Here is a 16,936-nt window from a genome sequence, read left to right as displayed (position 1 = left end):
TGGATGAGGGAAGATTTATTATTGACTGACCTGGCATTGAGCAGCAGTACCGTCAGACCCGAGGGGTGGTTGACAAGGCTACCTGGCGCCCTCTGGTTGGGGGCAGGACCAGAAAGAGGGACAGGTGTCAGCCATCTGTCCAGCCTTCTTCTACGTGGACACGTTAAGCCCCTATTGTTGTAACGACCATTGCCCGTGATCACGCCAATAGCAGCGCCCGTGTGTTCCCCAGGATATAAAAACGTCAACATGGCCAGGAATGACTCAAAGCACTGATTAAAGCAGGGCAAAATTATAAAGTAGGTCGAAGGAGGAGAAAAAGAACGATAAAAAGAAAAAGAAAAAGAAAGAAAAAGAAAAAAAAAAGGAGGGGATCCTTCCCCTTCCCTAAGATTCAGCAGTAGGCAAGCCTATTTCAACAAGAGTCCTTGGCCAGCCCAGCCCCCCTCTCGTCCCCCCCGAACGGCACCCCAAACGGCGGTGACCCCCTTTGGTCGCCGCCCTTCGGCCGCCGGCCCTTCGGCCGCCGGCCCCGGCCGCGGCCGCCGCTTTGAGTCCGTGGGGCGACTCCGAGACCCGCCCCGTCGCGCACCGCGCGCGCCCGATCACCTGGGCCGGCGGGCGGCGCTCTCCGGCGCCACGTGCGCCTGCGCTGGCCGGTGGAGCTGGCTGCCGTCGACGGCGTGGCCGCGTGCATCTGGCCGCATTCGCTTGCCCGGGAGCGGCGTGCTGCTGGAGGTGGGAGGAAGTTGTGGGCTCTCCCTCAGTAGAGACACTCAGAAAGCATCTGGACAGTCGTTTGAGTAAGATGGTGTTACTTCGTGTCCTGCAATAGACCCAAGGAACTTCTGGCTCTTTCCAGCTCTATTATTCTATGATCCTATGACTGTACATGCCTCCTCCCTGCAGTACCCCTGATCATGCTTAGAGAATGTGGAGCTCATTTCTATTATTCAGGCTTAATTCAGCCAAACAAGGATGACTGGCCAGCCCAAGGATGAAACTTAGGTAACCAATATCAGGGACAGGGCCCAGACGTTCAGTAGTATTGGAGAAACTAAGCGACTGTGAGAAGACAGGGAAGAAGAAATGCCCCATGCCCAGATGCTAGGGTCGCCTGAATTAGGGTGTGTGTGCGTGTGTGCACATGTCTGTGTTGTATCAAGTAAGTGAGGCACAGCAAGATACAAATCCTTTTATTTAAAAGTAAAGGCAACAAGGACAGCAGCTAAACGTAGAACTAAGCTGTGCTGGGTTCCTTGCAAAAGAAAAAAGGCAGGATATAAATGTAATATCACCATCATCATCACCACCATCATCCTTTCCATTGGTACTCCTTGCTTTTGATCTTTCCCCCATGCTGAGCATCCTGGAACCTGAGGCTCTTAAGCAGAGAATGACATCAAGGGGTTATACTGTGTTCAAAGACTTTTCTGAAACCAAGAGATCTAGATTAGATTATTCTGTTCTCCATCAGGGGATTTCAGAATGGGCAACCATGACAAACACGGGCATCATTTTCCGCCTACCAAAGCAAGAGCCATATAATACATCACCAAATTTTAAAATCCAAAGTTTTCTGGTAAGAGAATTAATCCTTGGAGTCAGATGAGTATAGTTATGCAGAAGCACATTTTTGAAAGCAAACACCTGCCACTAATTTTGTATTGATTTGATAAGATCTATTGTGTTTTACAAAAGGCCTGTTTTATTTTAACAAGAGCAAAAGAAAATCCATAAACTAAGAAATGGAGGCAACCTGAGAGGTTGTGCCATGAATGTGCAAATCATTTGACAAGCTGATAAAAGATGTATACTTCTTAGGGAGACGGTGTAGTGTTTTTGGGAGGGGCAGCTTGAATCCAAAAGCTTGCCTCTGTCTTCCCTGATCCACAGAGAATGTTTCCCCACAACAACCTAGCAATTTATCTCCATTTTATGCTGTGGCTTTGAGTCACTAGCAAGCTTTTCTTAAGACAATGTATGCAATTACCTCTGGCTTCCCTGTGGTATTCCATGGCCATCCATTTACATTGTTGACTCTGTCCTGTCTACTTGTGTAATGATATCTTTATTTTGCCTCACATAACTGTCATCCATTCAGCAGTCCCATCCTACCTGAATCCAAAGCGAGCCTTCCTGTGCATTTCTTAAAGGTCACTGGTAAATGCCACTGTCATTCTCTACCTTCCCATTCACAGGAAACACTGTCTTCGAGAAAAATGACGCCCGCATGGATGCGATTCAGGGATCAGGCTACTTTTTCTGGCGTTAAGGGTCAGGGTTTTCAGGGCCTGGGCCAGACACCAGTGGTTCTCAGCAAAGTGCAGTCAATGGGCCACGACTGCAGAAGATCCTCCCATTCCAGCCATATCAAGAGAAGTTTCCTACCTGTCAGAGCAGTATGTCAGTGGAACCAGCTGCCTGGAGAGGTGGGGGGCTCTCCCACGCTAGAGACATTCAAGGCAAAACTGGACAGTCATCTGAGTGGGATGGTGTAACTTGGTGTCCTGCAACAGCAGGGGGTTGGATCCAACGGCCCCTTCCAACTCTACTATTCTCTGATTGGCAAAACCCCCTGCCCCCCTGCTGCTGAAATTAGACTAATGACATGAAATTATTCTGATTCACAGAGTATTTATTCTCGCTCACAGGCAAAGGTGTGGCTTACCCAAACAATGTGAGGGAGAGTGGAGCCCAGTGGGTAGAATGTTGCACCACAATACAATTAACCTCGTATCTCATCTGTTTTTTCTCTTGGTGACCCAATGGATCAGCTGTAGAAGATTTCAAATTTATACTTATGTATGACTACAAGAAATCTTAAAATATTAAACATTTTTAAGGGTTTAATATTAGGACTATCACTTCTCAGATCCTTGATGTGCAAAGGTCAGTGGAGACTGGGGGAAAATGGTGCATGCCATTGCAGGATTAAAATAATTTATAGAAAAAGAAGGGCTTGTGATCACCCACATCCCTATCCACAGATACCACCCGCCCTCATAGATACCTCTATGCACCATCTGATTTTAATTAGGAACAAAAAGCCTGTGAGAAAATCTACCGTGGTCTTCAGGAGCAGCATGGATCCTCAAGTTATTTAATTTCCTTCCATTTTCCAGCTCATCAAGTATACTCTCTCTGGTTATATTATCCCTAATCAGTATGAAAATGAGGTCACAGCATTCTAAAATAGTTGCTGCCATGAAGAACATTGCAGTCACTTCTCTTGCTGTTAGCCTTTAACTTTGTCAAGGCTTCCTCCTGCCTCTTCTATTGCCTATTTTAAATGTATTTTGCTAAGGTTCAAAACGCCAAGAAATTGCAACAGCTACCTCATTTATTGCAAACTGTAGCATTTTCTTCAGTTAAATTGCACAAGATCCACATGTTATTAATAATACAGTGTTTTATTTACCCATTTGTGATTTTGTTGTTATTGTTTATTGCATAGTGCAGTCAAACTACACAGTAATTTACATTGCAAAATGAACAAGGGGACCTATCCCTCTCCCACGAAGTGATCAGTCTAAATTTCAGCTCATTTCATTTCAAGATAATGAAAGGGTAAGAGGGGAAATTTGTCCACCCGCATTCCCAACTGATTTTTTCTTTCTTAGAGTTCAGCTCCCCCTGATATAAATTTCTGATCATACGCGTTCATGTAGAATAATGCAGGGGTGGTCAAACGGAGGCTCAGAACCCACACGCGGCTCTTAGAGTTTATGTTGCAACTCATCGCTCGCTGCTCATCACCCCTTCCGCTGCCCATGGGTGCCTGCTTGCTGCTTGCTGCCCGTCTTCGCTGCCTACAAGCACCCACTTGCTGCTCTCAAATACCTGACATTTTCCATATGTGGCTCTTCCATTGAGCAAGGCTGGCCATCCCTGGAAAAACACTTCCTTCACCGAGTGCAGCTATAATTACTGGGCAAAAATGAGTTCCAGTCAAGCATTCGTGACGCATGGGAGCCAACATGCAGACATTCTGTCTGTGCTTTGCAGATTGTTAGAGTGTCCTTCCTTTTCAAAAGAATTGGGGTTTTTTAGGGTTGTATGAGAATTTAATTCCATTCTGCACCAGTGCAAGTGTGAACTTGTGCAACACCCCCTCCCTCCCCAAAGAGGAAAACCGGTCTGCCAATCTGTAGCTTGGAAAAAGCTGCGGCACAGTTCCCCCCGTCCCTAGTGAAGTTCCCACTCACCTGCCCCATTTTAGAATTTCTGCTTCATTTGGGTCGCTTTAGCAACCATTCCTTCCTCGGTGCACCAGCAATGGGACTTGTTGACATGTGGACAACTCAAGATACTGCCCAAGAAAAAGTGAGCAGAACGTTCTGTTCTTAAGGGGCTACATAAATTAGTCAAACAGTATTAATTTGACACACTGTTATGTGTAGAAATTTAAGTGTGTCTGGTCACATGTACTATATGCCAATATATTCTGGGGATGAGTGCAGCCATCTTGTCTACAGCAGCCTTGATGTTAAAAAAACCTTGCACTGAAATTGTGTGAGTGACCTTTCTTTCTGCCATGGAGCACTCTTCTCCCTGCTACAGCTCCCTGCATGCCCTCAAAGCTATTCCTCAACCCCATGAAGCAGATATGGGGACATGGGCTGCAGGGAGGAGGGAGAATAGCTTCTCCCACCCAGAGTTTCTGTTCGGCTTGCAGAAGGACCCCACAGGGTGCAGCTCTTGGCTTCCAACATGTGATGGTTTCCAGCATCTTGTGTTTCCATAGTGCCACGCAAGACATAAATTAAACTTCTGATGTGGCGGAAATGGCAAGGTCCCCAAAGTTGGTTCTACCATCAGCAAGATCTGTACTGAATGACTGGTTGACTAGAAAATGCTTGCGCATGTAACAATGGTTGTATGACTTGTAGGTCAGAGAGAAACCAATTTTTCAAATTCTGACCCATTTTCTGACAGCAGAAAATACATCTGCCAGTAGGATCAGGCAGCCATTCATCTTCAGGTGGGCTCATCAAGTGCATTTCCCTTCTCACTTGTCTTCATGATTCAATTTAACTGGGACCTAATGGAAAAATTAATCAGGAGCAAATTCATCCATCTAATTCACAGAAAGGCAGGTGAACATTAAACATTAAATTTTACAATGAAATTGAGATGCTGTACAAATACAGTTAATTAAGGTTTTAGAACAGCAAATTATTTTAATTTACAAAGGGACATTCCATGAATACATATTCTAAAGATGATAAGAAAAGAGAACCCTTGAATTCTCCCTTCTACAGACAATTGGGATTAATTTTATATACACCGTCTCAAATGCAAGGCACATTAATGAAATGATAAATGGGCTGAGAGATGTATCTCAAGAGCAAAGACTAAATAAAACAATCTTGAGCTGTGGCACTTGGACATCTGAGGAACAGATACTGCCATGAATAATAACCAGGCAGGGCTTTTGAGGAATATTAGAGAATGAGGATTTGCAGCAGGGAGAGCTATCGTTCTTGTTTTTGTTTCTATTATTGTTGCTTATTATTCATATCAATTTTATTGCAGGGGCTGCTCTTACTTCGTTAAGGACTGAGCTGTGATGGGTCCAAAGAGGGAGTTTGTCTAGCTCAGAGATGGAATATCAGTGATTCCATCTCGTATTTCCCCTGAGGCTCACAGAAGAAGCTAATGTCATCTGATAGGGTCATCTGAGCAAGGAGATCCAGCCTACTCAGAACAATCAAAACAAGGCAGGTGAGACAGTATTGAGGATATAGAGTACAGAGAAGGGAAGTGAAAGGGGCAGAAAGACAGGTGAATGTGGAAGCCCTCTTGGGTGGAGGGTATTTGCAACAAACCTCATGGATGCCTCAGAGAGAACTTTGCTTGTTGGAGTTTTCTCTTCCTAGAAGTCAGAGTTCAGACTGGGGTTTGGCACAGAAATAGCTTCAGATGCCCTGTATGATGCCCTATGTCAGAGAAAGACGGGGGGATTGGTGTGACCATGGAATCCCTGAAACTCTCAGTGGGTTTTGATACCATTGACCTTAGTATCCTTCTGGGGGCTGGGCGTCTGAGATGGGAGTGGGAGGCACTGCATTGCAGTGCTTCTGCTCTTACTTGTCCTGCTCTAGAAGGTGGCTCTTGTGGAATATTGGTTGGCCCTGGGAACTCTCCAGTATGCAGCTTCTCAGAGGTCAGTTTTGTTCTGCCATCTCCATGAAGCTGCTGAGAGAGCTCATTTGAAGCTCTGGAGTGTGTTGCCATCAGCTCACTGATGACACACTGCTCTCCTTCTCTTTTTGGTTATCATCAGGTGGGGCTTTGGATATCCTTCAGTCCAGGCAAGACTGGGATACTGGAGTGGCTCTTTTGACTAGATGGAAGATGTTCAAGGCTTTGCCATCCTTCTGAAGGTGCAGATCCATAGCCTTGGGGGGCTCCTGGATCTGTCTTTGTCACTTGAGCAACATGTGGCCTCAGTGACATAGGGTGCCTTTTACCAATTTTGTGTGGTGTCCCAGCTATGCCCCTGTCTGAACAGGGATAGCCTTGCATAGGTAATCTACCCCCATCTCTAAACCAGAAGGCTGCAATGCACCATATGTGGGGCTGCCCCTAAAGATAGTTCAGAAGCTGCAGCAAATGTAACACATGGCCAGATTAATAACTGGATCCAAAAGATCTAACTGTAGAAGCCAAATCTGACCAATTTACATTAGCTTCTGTATGTTTCCAAGCCCAATCCAAGGTGCTTGTTTTAGCCTATAAATCCCTATATGGCTTGGGATCACACTATTTCATGGGATGCCTCTCTCAGCTGCAATCCACATGGACAGCATCCAGGGTGTGCCTCCAACTGCGACTTCTCAGGGAAGCTCCGTGTGTGACACCAAAGAGGGTGGCCTTCTTGGTGACAGCCTTCCAGCTGAGGAACACGCTCTGCACTGAGCCCGGCCTGGTGCCAAGTCTCCTGTTCTTTTGGAGCCAGGTTAGGAAGGTCCTCTGTGAGAAGGCAGTTAGCAGCTCTGCAGAGTTTATTGGGTGTTATGTTCGCTGCTTAACAGGTCTTCTAGTTTCAGTTTGTGCTGCCTGTTATAATTGGTTAAATTTGATTTTAAATTTAGCTTTTAAGTTAAAAACTTAGTGAAGTTTTTCTATGTTTTTATGGTTACCTGTCCTTCATATTGTATTTTTTGTGTTGCTGTAAACCACCCAGACAGCTTCTGCTATCGGGCAGTATGGAAACAAGACAACAATGATGACGATGACAGTGCTAATATGCTTAGCAATTCTAGAAGAATTGTCTGAACCATTCAAGGGCCTACAGCCAGATACTCCCTTCAGTATGCATCTGAGCCCCATTCATGGTAAAGAGACATTAACAGGCGAATCTGATAGAAAAGGAAGGATTCTCTTGCTTGCTTCTGAATCATTTCAGGTGCTGGAAAGAGAATTCGTTAATTTTGTTTGAAAAAAATGTTGGAGAGGGAGGGTATCTTAGGGGACACACACAGACACGCACACAGACACACACTTTCTTCTGCTAAACTCAGATACAATTGTGCCCTTAATGGGAAAATCTGCATTGCATCTATTGAACAATAGATATCCTTGGAATTTTTCTGATTCATTGGTCCCATTCAATCCTAGATATGAGAAGGCAACCCAGGAGACTTTTCTCTCTCATGTTTCAGAGGCTTGAGCCAAGAACTGAGGCATCACCGAAACCTGCTAACCACACAGAGTGAAAGGTTTACTCCTGCCACCAAGGAGTCACATTCTTCAAGCCAGCTGGCAGAGCTGAAATGTCACCATTGCAAAATTGGTCACTTGATGGAGCAAACCAGACTTGCTTAGATTGGTAATTATTGTCAGGGGTCAAACCAGTGACATCAATTACTCTGGAGAAAAGGAACCTGAGCATTAGATTTCTATGGATTGTGGCACCAGGCTTTTGCTAGTGTGATCTAGTTTTCTTAATAACTTCAGAAAAATAACAAAAGAGTTGCTCCCATTTTATACACAGGAGAGTTCCAAAGATGCTTTGCATTAAAGTTAGTCATTTGCTTTCTTGACACGGAGGTATTGTTTTGACCTTTTGTAAGATGTGCATGGGATTTACATGCATAGATTGTTCTGCTATGAAACTCGTTCACAGTGAATATAAATTCTGGAATAGATATTCCTTGCGGAGGGCTGTGGGGAAAAGGTGACTGTTATCTAGATTCCTACAGGGAGAGAAAGAATCAGTCTGTACCAGCCTTCGGTGTTCTCCCCAACTCCATAAATAGGAAATGGTGATAAGGTGATGAGGGATGCAGAGTGAAAGAAGAATGATCTGAAGTAACTTTAAAGCAAACATGGCATTTCAATCAGCTGAAAAAATGCATTTCATTTTACTTGTGATGCAACCTAAAATTCAGATCACCTCAAAGGCTTTTTATATATAAGCAGGGGATCCAGAAATGGCCACCACTGGGATTATGCTACTAGTCAGGAGATCTGGCTCTAAGCATCTTTCCATCTCATTTTTAACAGCACATTTCTAACCTTCATGGCTGTAGAAAAATATACTGTTATAATACCTGAATATCCTAAAAAGGGATATTGTGATGGATTTCTCTTGAAGCAATGATAGAATAGGGTCTAGTGTTTGGACAGAAGAGGGCTATAGGCTGGAATGACTGGTTGGTTTTTCTGAACTGTGACCATCTTGGAACATTCTCAGTGAAAAAGCCATCAGCAATTTAAAGAGGGTAACATACTGTTCCTGAATTTAGATCAGGGATTAAGGAAGGTGCATGTCTGTGAAAAGGAACAGAAGATCAACCTTAGTTTGGGAGAGAGAGAGCTGAGAGAAAGCAATGTTTGAGTGATGGATTTTGCAAATGTGTTGATCCATCCCAACAACCCTTTTCTAGAAGTTTGCCTCTCCACCAAAAGCAGATTTTTTGTAAAGATCATGGATTTTAATTGCCCGTTCAAGACCAAGTGATTCCAAAACACTTTGCATTCCAACAGGGAACAATATATCCTGCAAGAAAAAGTCTCTTCTCCACCCTACCAGATACTGCAAGAATCACAGCCAAGCTTCAGCAGAAACAGGGAATTTTGAGGTGTGTGTTGCAGACAATGTCAGCATCCCTGCTAATAAACAGGAGCCAGATCAGCATCCCTGTGAGCCCTGGCTCTGTTATACCCTGGCTTGAGAGATGAAGGAGAAGGAGGCATTTGTGGGGCTTCTGGGCTGCCTCTCTGGAGATCTGATGAAGTAGGGCACTGGATGTGTTGCTTGTAGATCTGCTGTCTGTTGGCATCTCTGCTCAGCTTGTTTTGCTCAAATCAAACATTCTGGAAACAACATAAATATCCTTACAATCACTCTTTCTACAATAGTGGCAAAACTACCCATGGAACTTGCACTGTCTGAGGAGGGAGGGAAAGTGCACCAATACCAAATTTTAGGAATAAAGGGTGATCTGAATGGGGCTTATTCCAGATCAAGTGCTTGAGTCTACACCAGACCCCTTACTTATGGTCTCTAACTGTCCATGTTTACCATCAGGTCATCTTAGCCCCATGCTTTCTTCTTCCCCACTATTTGGGCCCTTTGCAATACCAGCAAGCAGTTTAAATTCTACTAAAAGAGGTTTGATTTATGGCTCATTGTATGGAGCTCATGTAATACAAAACAAGCATGCCCATTTTATTCTGGTGAATTTGGAGAATTTCTACTTTTGTTTAGATTTCCTTAAACATGTCCTAAGCTGTGAGGTTCTGCTAGATCAAAGGAGCAGACCGTTTGGGCACTTGCTAAGTATTATGAGAGGCTAGGAAATCTTTTGAAATGACTGTATCAATTGGCCAGTGGGTGCCACTATTTTACTATATTTCAGTTTGGATTTTCCAAAGAAAGCATTTCACTTTATAATTGTGTATGTTGCTACTTTCCTATCATATATGTAAGAAAAAGAATAATGGCACACAGATATACTTATAGTAATGTTTGGTGATAACAATAATTTGTCATTGTTATTACTTTAAAAAGATAGATTCTTGCACAGGTTTCTGAATGTCACAAGAATCAGAGAAATTGCAGATCTTCACCATTCTCTTTTCTGTTTCAGCTTTGATAAAAGGATGCAATAACAGCAACAAGAACAAAACATTAGTGAATAGAATTAGACATAAGAAACCCTGCTGCCCACTTCATCCTTCCAGCCTCATGATGCATCCTGGCAGTCCTGGGGAGCAAATTTCCCATCTTTCCCTATTCTTACCTATGGTCTGCAGCAGCCCCCTCCTGATTGGTACACTGTGGTCCTGAGAAGGGTTTCCCCCTTCCACCTCCCGAGTATATCTGCAGGTCTGCAGTCCTTCCCAAGCCATTCCTGGTCCCACAGAGATTTTTATTAAATGAAAATAAACAGCTTCACCAGGATTCCCTGCTTCTCCTTCGATTTATTTTTACACTGTCTTCCAGTTTCCAAAAGTAAACAGGGAAATGGACACATCACTCATCCAATGGGAATAAAGTGTGCAATGACACACTTGTACCCAGGGAGCTGAGGACAGTAGAACTCAAAGGCTAGAATTAGCCAGTTTTGTGGCTGCTCCTGCCAGTGGACTCTATGGTGTTCCATACTAACAGTATTAACATGACAGTCCCAGGTCTGGATGACCAGAGAAGCCACAGTGAAGTGTACAAACCTGGGAACAGACTGTTCATTCTCTCTGTTGTTTCTGAAAATTAATCCTAATCCTACCATGTAGGAATTCTGGAATAGGTCAGTATGATATACAAGGCCCACAGAGGTTGAGAGTTCACCATGAATTCTCCTGTTGTGTCGGACCTTCCCCATCCTCCATTAGCTTATATTCTTGGTTCTACTTTTTACCAACTTCCAGATAATGGTCAAGTGTACAAAAGACAGTGCTGTGGCCTTACTTAATTTTATAGGTAGCTCTTCTCAGACATAAAATAATTGTTTGACTAAATTCATCCAGAAGATTAACTGGTTACAGACTTTTAAAGGCTAGTATCTTTGTTTGTTTGTTTGTTTGTTGTAATCAGGCTTGTGCTATAAATTGAGCAACCCAAAACTGGTACTCTTGGTACTATTTTGATAGTTCAAGGAAATTATCTAATGAGGTCTGTCTGCCCGTTGTCGGTGAAAAATATTAAGTTTTTTTAATTCTTCTAGAATATTTTTGGATTGCCCTTCTGTTCCCAGTGATGTACAATAAAAATACAGCAAAGGCCGGTAATTGAGTGCAAGAAAGAAATGTACAGTTTCAGCATTTTTAACTATACCCTGTGAACAAAGTGGAGGAGGACTGGGACCTTTTGGCATTGCAAGGCAGTTAACCAATTCCTTCTACAAGTGACCTGATGGAAGCGGCTACTGGCGCCAAAAGGGGAGCTTCTGCCATTTCCCAGCAATGACACAAGGCCAGCAGCTGGTCCCTTCCCTGTACATTTCCCCATAGCATACAGAATGCCAGAACTTTAGGATCTGTAAGAGCCTGGCCACTCTTAAGGATTTTTCAGCTATGCTGCATGAGGGATTGGGATGGGAGAGCATGTTCAAGATAGGACTAGAGGCAAGGAGGAGTCACCCCCTTAAAATGGATTTGGAAGGGAAGTAAACTTCTCTTTCCCTTTATGACATCAACATAAGTGAATATCCCCAAAACAAAATGCCACATGTCGGGTTATCTTATTTATTAGTTCAAAAATAACCATAACGTTACCTCCTTCCCACCAAGTCAGGATCTCATAGAGAATAGTCTTTTCTCTGCCTGAACAGCTGGAAGTGAGGAGGAAATAAAACTCTCACCCCATAAAGGAGATGAAGAAAAATACTTCATATTGAACCATGCAGAGGTACTGCCTGATTGCGGATGGCTCTGTAGACCATTGTATTTATTCTCACTTGGCAACCATGCTGAGGAAAATATATATGTCAAAATTAGGCAGTTCCTGGGTGGCTTATGGTATTCTGAACTCCTCAAAATACTGTTCTCACCCAGGGATGCAAGGCAGTATTTGAACACCTTTTATTTATTCATGTATTTGTTTATTATGGAGGCCACCTATTCTCCTGAATAATATGCAAGCACTCTTGGGCCCTAGAACCCTTTTTTAATTAGTTGGGAAAGGAGCCGGTGTTCAATGCTTTAATCAATTGCAAACTGCTGAAGTATGGAACTCCGAGCAGCGTACCGTGAGTCAGGGGTCCAGCAAGTGGGATGGCATTATTGTTCTTTCTGTAATTTGCACTCAGCAAGAAGTGAACAATGGCTAAAGTAGCAATCGGCTCCCGGTAGAGAGCTGTCGATCCCATCCCAATGGGGTTTTATTCTAAATAGCATCAAGATAATTAAACCTGACAGAGGTGAGGGGCATAAATTTGATTTCTGCTGGGATACTTTAAGTTGGTGTTTCTTATTTGTTCCAAAACACAGTTCCAATGCTATCTCCATTCCAAGTACTTTGCTGGCTCTGTTGTTGGGCTAACTCCTGGCATTAAAATTCTCCTCAGTGTGGATTGCGATGGCAGAATTATGATAGAGAAGCTTCAAATAACAAACAAGAATGATGTGGGAAATACCCTTAAAGGCTCTGGGGCCATTTCATTAAAACTTCAATTGCATTGTTTAATAGACATCGCTTCCTGTATGAAAAGTTATATAAGCTTTAGAAGTTGAATTTAAATCAGCCAGGCAGCATAACGGAAATGATAAGGCTGGACGTCTGGGTGGGGCACCGAGTTGCTCTGGACATAGACTGTGAATGCTTTCCTGCCCTCATAGTTGCTCCTCTCCTCTGTTCATGTATGGTCTGCTGAGCATTGCATGTGAGAGAAATGAGATGATATGTGGTGTGCTCAGCCCTTTGCCTTTTTTCCTGGCTCATATTTGCTTTCCCCAAGACACTTGCTGTGAACATCTGTCCATCTCGGCAAGAGAGGCCTCCTTCACCAAGGAGGAGACGTGGCAGGAAATATCACCTCTTTCATAACGGGGCATCAGCACATTTTCAGGGCTGCATTCTCTGTTCTGGCAAATGGACAGAAGGCCTCCATTTGCACATTGCAAGTCCTCTGGGCACAAACTCAGCAAGCGGCTGGACTATCACATTGAGCTGTTGTGCAGCTGCAAGCAACTGTGCATGCACAGAGCTGGTCCCAGGGCCCAGTGCGCCATTGAGGTGATGCTGTCCATGGGGCCTTTGCTGCTCCCCCTCTGCCCACTGAAGCGCCCCCCAAGCCCCTCTCCAAAGCTCTCCATGCAGCACCAGCACCACAAAGCTGACCCACTGGCTGTCCAGTCCCTCTGCCTGCCACCCACCAGGAATCTGTGCCTGTCAGACACACAGACCTGCCTCCTTGGAACCACAATACACTATTCTGTTTCCATCGTCTCTCCCCTCTCCACACACAGGCAGCAGTTGCGTTCTCTTTGCATTGTCCTGGGCTCTTTCCAATTATGTCCCCACCACCACGGATGTCTTCCTCTGATGGCAAAGATTGTTCTTTTGGTTATATAAGCAATGGCTCATAAGGAACGCTGGATTACAATGGGAGGAAGGAGCCAAAATCGGTGGAAGATACATCATAATGTAAGATATGCAGATGAGCCTTACTACTGGCAGAAAGTAGCAATGATCTGAAATGGAAGGGAAAGAAGGAAGTGCAATATTCAGGAGTACAGCTGAATATTAAGAAAGCGCAAATAATGACTACAGAAGTATTACATAACTTTATTATCAACAGTTAACAAATTGAAATCGTGAAAGATTTTGCATGCCTCAGCTCAGTCAGTTCAAAGGGAGACTGTAACCATGAAATTCAAAGGAGATGAGACTTGGAAGGGCAGCGATGAAGAAACTAGGAAAGCTCACCAAGTTTCTCTGCAGACCAAGGTCAGGCTCATCCAGTCACTATGTGTGGGTGTGAACGCTGAACAATGAAGACATTTAACAGGGAAAAAAATGCTGCATTCAAAACACGGTGTTGGAGAAGAGCTTTGTTAATACACTAGACCAACAGAAAGATGAACTAGTGGTCCTAGACTAAATAAAGCCAGAACTTTCCCAAAAATGACACAACTGAGGCTGTCAAACTTTGGGTATATCATGAGAAGGCAAAACTCCCTGGAGAAGACATTGATGCTCTGAAAAGTCAAAGGAAGAAGAAGAAAAGGAAGACCAAATATGAGAGGCACTGGCTCCATTAAGGAGGCCACAGCTTTGAATTTAGAATAGCTGAGCAGGGACAGTACATGAAAGGGTAACTTAAATGTTGTGAACCACCCAGAGAGCTTCAGCTGCAGGCAGTACCGCAATATAATGTAGTAATAATAATAGTAGTAACACATTTTGGAGGGCTTTCATTAATTTTGCAGGGTCACCATAAGTGGTAGGCGACTTGCTGGCACAGAACAACAACAAAGCAATGGCACACATGCCTGAAAGCCAGAAATACTCATAGAGGCACTGCTTTGGAACTGCCTTGAAGACCACGGAAGTCAAAAACTGTTGCTGGTAGCACAGTAAGGAGCAGGTCTCTAAATAATTTTCAAGAGCATCATCCATTTGTTTTCTCCACAAGCTTAAACCAATTGTTGCATTAAAAGTTAGGTTACTATCTTTCTGACATTCACCTATGTGAGTTTCACATGGTATTAGATTAGGATTAAAAGTAATATTAGATTGACTTTTAACATACCTCCACAATAGTGTTACAGAATGTGAGTGGAAAACCATTTAACACCATTCTGCAATGGTGTTGCAGAATCCAAGTGGAAAACTTCCCCCAGTCTTCAGAGTTCAAATGCTGGTACATCAACTCCACAGGGTGAAGGGTTGTTTTAGGAGCAGCTTCCTGCAAATTTGCTCTGGTATAACCTCCAGGAGGATTAGAATTTGGTTCTTGGTATTAGATTACACAAAGCAGTGCCATGGAATTAATATAATTCCATTTACCTCAGTCAAGGTGCTGAGCACCACCGTGTTTATAAAATCACATATTTTCCATTTCATAAGTGACAGTAAATTGCTTTGGTTTGAACAAGAAAAAGCATTCAGGCTCAACTACACAGTAAACAGAGTGAAGGAACTTCCCTTCTTTCTTTTTTCAGTATTTTAAACACAAAGCACTTCCAGGAAGTCTGCATTTGAAAAAAAAAAAAAAGAGTGGCTGCAGAGAAACCTTTTGGCTCTCCTTCAGGAATTTTGCACGCTGCTTTTTCCTACACAGAGAGGATAGAGATGCGGTCCCCTTGTTTTCCTCTCATCTTGGGAAAGAAGGTTTGACCTAAGAATACAAACAAAGTGGAAATGTGAACCAGCTTCTAAGATTTCCATGGGTTTCCCCTCACCCTCTGGTTTAGGTGAAGTGTGACCCTTTGATATGACTGATTTAGTGAAGGAAATGCCAGTTTTGTTGGCTCACTGAGCTGCAGCACCCTTATAGACTATTCCACTTGCTCACCACGGCATGGGCAAATGGCTATGAGGATTCTCTCTCACCTTTTGCTTGAAACTGTTACCTCAGGGAACACGATGCCCTGATGCGCGCACCGTGTGGCCCAGCGAAAACCACAGAGATGTTTTAGTTCTCCCACTTTTTTTAACCTCAGGGTGGCATCGCTGAATTAAAGCTTGCCTCACATGAGGCTGTGAGTTATTTGCCACAGTTCAGAGGGCAGCCGAAAAGCATGACCAAATGTAACTAAATCAGATAAGCGTGGAAAAAGATGGTGAGCAAAATGTGATATGTGAGTGACTTTCTCACCCTTCCTACCCATTCTCAATAATTAGAGCAAAAGCATGGCAGATAATACATCTGGGGGAGATGTATGAAGGTGAATTGGAGATGTTTGGAAATTAATTGTGGAAGAGCACTAAGAACAAGTATCCTTGGCTAATGTGTCAATACATGGTGCATATAGAGGAGGGTTCCCCAGCCTAGTGCTTCCCATGCATTTTGGACTTCCATTCCTATCAGTCCCAGCCAGCCTGGCCAGTGGTCCAAAATATTCAGAGGTGGCTAGGCTGGGGAAGGCTGATATATCTGATTAATTTCATGTATTTCATTTATATTCTGCCCAGTGCTGAAGTTAGCAAACTTGTGTTGGGCATAAAAGAAGATGTGGGCATAGAAGATGTGGGCATAAAAGATGTGGGCATAAAAGAAGATCTCTAGGGCCAGTGGAGATAAGGGATCAGGGACCTACAAAAACTTAACCAAAAGTAGGACTTGGTTTGCAAACACGTACTCTTGACTGAGATCCAGGAAGCTTCCTTATACCAAAGCACGAAGTTTGTCCATCTGATCCAGAAATCTCTGCTTTGGCCTTCTCTAACTTTGTGCCCTCTAGATGTTGTTGGACTCCAACTGTCATAAGATTGAGCCAGCATGCCCTCTAATTAGACATGGTGGGAATTGTAGTCTAAAATAGTTGAAGGGCATCACAATGGGGAAGACCAATCTGGCAGCACTGTTGTAGGGTCTCAGTCCGAGGCCTGCTACCTGTGTTGTTGCTGATGCCAGTGACCGAACCTGGGACTTGATGCATGTGGAATGTACATCCTGCCACCTTGATGTAGGCAGCACTGTCAAGGGATTACTTGAATGTGGGAATGCACTCACAGGCAGATGTTTATATGCCACATCTCAGTCACAAGAATTGCATTCACACATTCGATGGGGAAGAGAAATGAACAGGCTAAAATTTCAAGAAAGTCTGAATGGGGGATGAGTATGTCCAAAGAACTGGTGTCTTGTGAAGCTTGTCCACCAAACCCCTATTTTATTTTCTCACAGACACATTTTAAATGATCTTCTCAGCTCTCCTTTCAGAGTGATGCTAATGTGGATCACTTGGGTTCCTTTTGTTTGCCTGCATTATTAATGCTAAGCAGCAGAAAACACCAGGTTAAGCATCACTTTGA

This window comes from Varanus komodoensis, unplaced genomic scaffold (assembly GCF_004798865.1).
Source record: "Varanus komodoensis strain SLA01 unplaced genomic scaffold, ASM479886v1 scaffold6_1, whole genome shotgun sequence".
Lineage (NCBI taxonomy): Eukaryota > Metazoa > Chordata > Lepidosauria > Squamata > Varanidae > Varanus > Varanus komodoensis.
This window is presented reverse-complemented; position numbering follows the sequence as displayed.